Below are 6,000 nucleotides of genomic sequence, written 5' to 3'. Positions count from 1 at the left end.
GCCACTCAAAGTCGGTATACTGTCACAAACTGTCACATCACTCCGTGACTTATTTTGAGTTTTTTGGTGTTTTCCTGTGTGTTTTACGAACCCCGTTTCCATATGAGTTGAGAAATTGTGTTAGATGTAAATATAAACGGAATACAATGATTTGCAAATCCTTTTCAACCCATATTCAGTTGAATGCACTACAAAGACAAGATATTTGATGTTCAAACTCATAAACTTCATTTTTTTTCTTGCAAATAATAATTAACTTAGGATTTCATGGCTGCAACAGTGCCAAAGTAATTGGGAAAGGGCATGTTCACCGCTGTGTTACATCACCTTTTCTTTTAACAACACTCAAACGTTTGGGAACTGAGGAAACTAATTGTTGAAGTGTTGAAAATGGAATTCTTTCTCATTCTTGTTTTCTGTAGAGCTTCAGTCATTCAACAGTCCGGGGTCTCCGCTGTCATATTTTACGCTTCATAATGCGCCACACATTTTCGATGGGAGACAGGTCTGGACTGTAGGCGGGCCAGGAAAGTACCCGCACTCTTTTACTATGAAACCACACTGTTGTAACATGTGGCTTGGCATTGTCTGGCTGAAATAAGCAGGGTCGTCCATGATAACGTTGCTTGGATGACAACATAGGTTGCTCCAAAACCTGTATGGACCATTCAGCATTAATGGTGCCTTCACGGATGTGTAAGTTACCCATGCCTTGGGCACTAATGCACCCCCATACCATCACAGATGCTGGCTTTTGAACTTTGCGCCTATAACAATCCGGATGGTTATTTACCTCTTTGTTCCGGAGGACACCACGTCCTCTGTTTCCAAATATAATTTGAAATGTGGACTCGTCAGACCACATAACACTTTTCCACTTTGCATCAGTCCATCTTAGATGAGCTCGGGCCCAGCGAAGCCAGCGGCGTTCCTGCGTGTTGTTGATAAATGGCTTTCGCTTTGCATAGTAGAGTTTTAACTTGCACTTACAGATGTAGCGACCAACTGTAGTTACTGACAGCGGTTTTATGAAGTGTTCCTGAGCCCATGTGGTGATATCCCTTACACACAGATGTCGGTTTTTGATGCAGTACCACCTGAGGGATCAAAAATCCGTAATACCTTCGCTTACGTGCAGTGATTTCTCCAGATTCTCTGAACATTTTGATGATTTTACAGAGCGTAGGTGTTAAAAATCCCTAAATTCCTTGTAATAGCTTGTTGAGGAATGCTGTTCTAAAACTGTTCGACAATTTGCTTACAAATTGGTGTACCTCGCCCCATCCTTGTTTGTGAATTACTTAGCATTTCATGGAAGCTGCTTTTATACCCAATCATGACACCCACCTGTTCCCAATTAGCCTGCACACCTGTGGGATGTTCCAAATAAGTGTTTGATGAGCATTTCTCAACTTTATCCATATTTATTGCCACCTTTCCCAACTTTGTTGTCACGTGTTGCTGGCATCAAATTCTAATGTTAATGATTATTTGCAAAAAAATTTTTTTTATCAGTTTGAACATCAAATATGTTGTCTTTGTAGCATATTGAACTGAATATGGGTTGAAAATGATTTGCAAATCATTGTATTCCGTTTGTATGTACATCTAACAAAATTTCCCAACTCATATGGAAACGGGGTTTGTATTTTAATTATTGTCTCGCGCTCCTATTTTGTTGTTGATTGTCATGTCATGTACGGATTTACTTTGTGGACGCCGTCTGCTGCTCCACACGCTGCAAGTCTTTGCTGTCATCCAGCATTGTGTTTTTGTTTTTCATTTGCAGCCAGTTCAGTTTTAGCTTTGTTTTGTATAGCTATCCCTAAACTTCAGTGCCTTTTCTTAGCGGCACCCGCCTTTTGTTTAATTTTGGTTTAAGCATTAGATACCTTTTTTACCTTCAAGCCGCATCCCGCTGTCGCCTGCATATTGTGATCACGCCAAACCTGACACCCTCTCCCACCCCGCGACGCCATAAGGGACAAGCAGTAGAAAAATGGATGGATGGGTTTAAAAAGTATATTAAAAAGTGAATGGCAGCACGGTGTAACAGGGTTTAGTGCATATGAAGTTCCTGAGTAGTCCTGAGTTCAATACCGGCCTCGCGATCTTTGTGTGGAGTTTGCAAACCATTAAAATATTAAACAAGTACATGAATGATATAGACATACTTCTAGGGAAATATGACTTAGATTGTGATGAGTCAAATACAGAGATAACGTTCACTTGCACTTGCTCTTGCTGGAAGTGTGAAATGCCCCAGTTTCCTGGAATGCACCATCTTGTCCTGTTGAAAGAATGTTGTGCCTTTTAATTGCGTTGACAGACACGTTATGTTCAGGTGACGCTCGTACATTCCTGCGCCGCTGCCACACTTCGCTTCGAAGAGTTTGTTACGCCGCTGAAAATCCCTGTGAGTTCTTTGAAAACGTGTTTGTTGACTTCTGAGCGCACAAAGCATTCACTCTCTCCCTGCCCCATTAGGAGGTGTGACGCACACTCCCGCTCGGCCCTCACCTACGTTCATGTCGCGGAAAACTTATCTTAACTTATTTTGGTCTCCTACGGTGTTGCCGTTTACCAGAGGGGTCCCTGCATCCTGTCACCTGACTGACACCCCAAGGGCGATACTTCTTTCACTTGTAAATCATACGCACTTGTTGTTGTGTTGGAATTTGCGCGTTAGCTACAGCACTGACATGTGGGCTGCTAAGTGCCTTTCGCTACATACCTCCCTAAAGGTCACACTCCTACTCTACAGCAGGGTTTTTCAACCACTGTGCCGCGGCACACTAGTATGCCGTGAGATACAGTCTGGTGTGTCATGGGAGATTATTTCATTTGGGTTAAAAATATTCGTTGCAAACCAGTAATTATAGTCTGCAAATTATGTGTTGTTGTTGAGTGTCGGTACTGTCTAGACCTCGGCAAACTAACCGGGTTATACTCTTTCATATCAGTAGGTGGCAGTTGGTAGCTAATTGCTTTGTAGGTGTTGGAAACAGCGGGAGGCAGCGCGCAGGGAAAAAAATTAAGTGAATTATATTTATATAGCGCTTTTCTCAAGTGACTCAAAGTGCTTTACATTGTGAAACCCAATATCTAAGTTACATTTAAACCAGTGTGGGTGGCATTGGGAGCAGGTGGGTAAAGTGTCTTGCCCACTAGAATGGTGGAAGCAGGGATCGAACCTGCAATCCTCAAGTTGCTAGCACGGTCGCTCTACCAACCGAGCTATACCTTTAGGATATATTGTGTGACTTTACCTCAGTGCATATTGAAAGGATGATATCCCATGTGAGTACCCACTAGGGTTATCCCGGTACCAAAATATATTTCAATACTTTGATACTTTTCTTAATAAAGGCGACCAGAAAAAATGGCATTTATGGCTTTATTTTAAAAAGGTGTCTAATGCTTAAACCAAAAACCAACAAAAGGTGAGTGCCCCTAAGAAAAGGCATTGAAGCTTAGGGAAGGCTATGCAGAACAAAACTAAAGTGGAACTGGCTACAAAGTAAACAAAAACAGACTGCTGGACGACAGCAAAGACTTACCGTGGAGCAAAGACGGCGTCCACAATGTACATCCGAGCATCACATGACAATCAAAGATGACCCCACAAAGAAGGATAAAAACAACTGAAATATTCTTGATTGCTAAAACGAAGTAGATGCGGGAAATATTGCTCAAAGGAAGACATGAAACTGCTACAGGAAAATACCAAAAAAAGAGTAAAAGCCACCAAAATAGGAGTGCAAAACAAGAAGTAAAACACTACACACAGGGAAACAGCAATAAACTTTAAATAAGTCACAGCGTGATGTGACAGGTGGTGACAGCACCTACTTTGAGACAAGAGCTGCATGGTTGGTTATGGTTTAATTCATATCAAACAATTACAACAACTTTTTATTGTCTACTAAGCTTCATTTGTTTATGATTTCTGCTGGTGCTTGGCCTCTGGATTTTTTTTCAATTAAAATAATGCGCATTTGCTCAAAAAAGCTTGAAAAACACTGGTGTAAAGGATATCTGACAAGCATGTTTTGCTGTGTTCTTAAAAACGCACAGGGGGCCTGTCTTATACGATTTTTACCTAGTCTTGCTGCAATAGGTCATTTTCCACTGAGGGCCGCACACTGAAAAATCAAAGCATTCAGGGTCCGTTTTTATATTTTTCATTATTGAAACTAATACAATATAAAAATATATATATTTTTTTCTTTTATGTTTAGGGCTCCCCTCAAGTTTGGTCCTGGGGACCTGTTTTATTTTTATATTTATTTACAGACAGATATAGTTTTGTATTTCAATATTGTTTCTTTTGTTAATATCAGAGTCCCTTCTGCAAAAAGGTCATCCCTAGAAGCACACATCTTATGGACAGGGACCCACAGTTAAAATATACATCATCATATAATATACAAAATACAGAACAATCCGATTCATTTCAAAATCTACCCACCAAATACACATTTACAATTTCATTTATAATTAAAAAAATATTTAAATCCATCAAATCAATCTCAATATCCTATCATTCAAATTTGATTAAAAGGTTTCATCTTGAAGGTCTGCGAGAATCTCTTCATACATACAGAGGTCAAGAACAAAATTATGCGACGAATGTGAATTTTTCAACCGTAATGGGTGTGCTAAATGTACTAAACATAACGTCGCAATAAATTTAGCTTAAACCGCTTTTTAAAAATGTTTAAAGAATGTGATTCTTTTATAGAGCTATCGATCTCATGCCAGATCATCGGGCCTCTACAGGCTATACTAAAGCTTGTACACTTAAGATGACCATTTTTTCTTCTTAATATAGGTTTACTTCTAGTGTTATGTCTATGAGAAGTAGTGGTCACTGGAATCACCTAGAAGAGTCTAGAATTTAATCGGTATACTACCTAGGACAGGGATCGGCAAACCAAAATGTTGAAAGAGCCGTATTGAACCAAGAATACAAAAAAGTAATCAGCCTGTAGCCGCAAGAAATTAAAAATCTTATGTGTTATGACGAAAGTGTCTATATTAGCTTACTATCAAAATAACTGTTGCAGGCTGACACAAACATTTGTTCACAGAAATGTTCAAATGTAATATTTATTCTAAAAAAATGTACAACATTGGAAAACATTAGTAAAACTTCTAGGAGGGTGAGACAACTCCTGGAAATAACTGTCTTAGAATGGCCAAAGTTAAAGGAAAAGGCAGGCTGTCTTCTTCTAATGGATTAATTACAATCTTTGCAAGCTGAGTAATCTTTGCTGTGGTCTGGAACAACATGGCGCACAAACAACTATAAGAAATGCAGCCAACAATACATACAGATTTTGTCTGATGAAAAATGGAAAAATAAACTAAACACACCATTAAATGAGCACAAATATACCTACAAACGAGGCATAACTATGCAATATGTACATTCAGCTAGCCTAATCAGCCTGTTGGCATCAATTAGCTTGCAGTCATGCTATAACATCAACAAAACTCACCTTTGTGCATTCATGCACAGTATAAAACGTTTGGTGGACAAAATGAGACCGGCATAAAACACAGCGTCGGAGAAAGTTATGGATAAAAACAAACTGTGGAGTCACAGTCCACACAACGGTGAGTTCAAGGGCCGCTGAAATTAGTAGGACAAAACGGCACTCGCCAAATACTCCCATCAGTGAGGCATGAACAAAAACGTATTCAACAGTAGGATTTCTAACAATTAAGAAACTTGTGTGGTGTTTGTTCTCCTACAGACACCATATTACAACAAAAAACATGTTTTTCACCCCATTTTTTTTTTCCATTTTTTACATTTTTGAAAAATCTCTATGAAGCCACCAGGGCGCCGCTAAAGAGCTACATGTGGCCCTAGAGCCGCGGGTTCCCGACACCCGACCTAGGAGGTAGTATACAATTTCAAGAAAATGTTCGTATTTCTAGATCAACTTAAAATAGATCTGTCGATTTAAAGTGTCATTGTTTTATGATTTA

The sequence above is a fragment of the Nerophis ophidion genome, linkage group LG19 (genome assembly GCF_033978795.1).
Source record: "Nerophis ophidion isolate RoL-2023_Sa linkage group LG19, RoL_Noph_v1.0, whole genome shotgun sequence".
NCBI lineage: Eukaryota > Metazoa > Chordata > Actinopteri > Syngnathiformes > Syngnathidae > Nerophis > Nerophis ophidion.
This window is presented reverse-complemented; position numbering follows the sequence as displayed.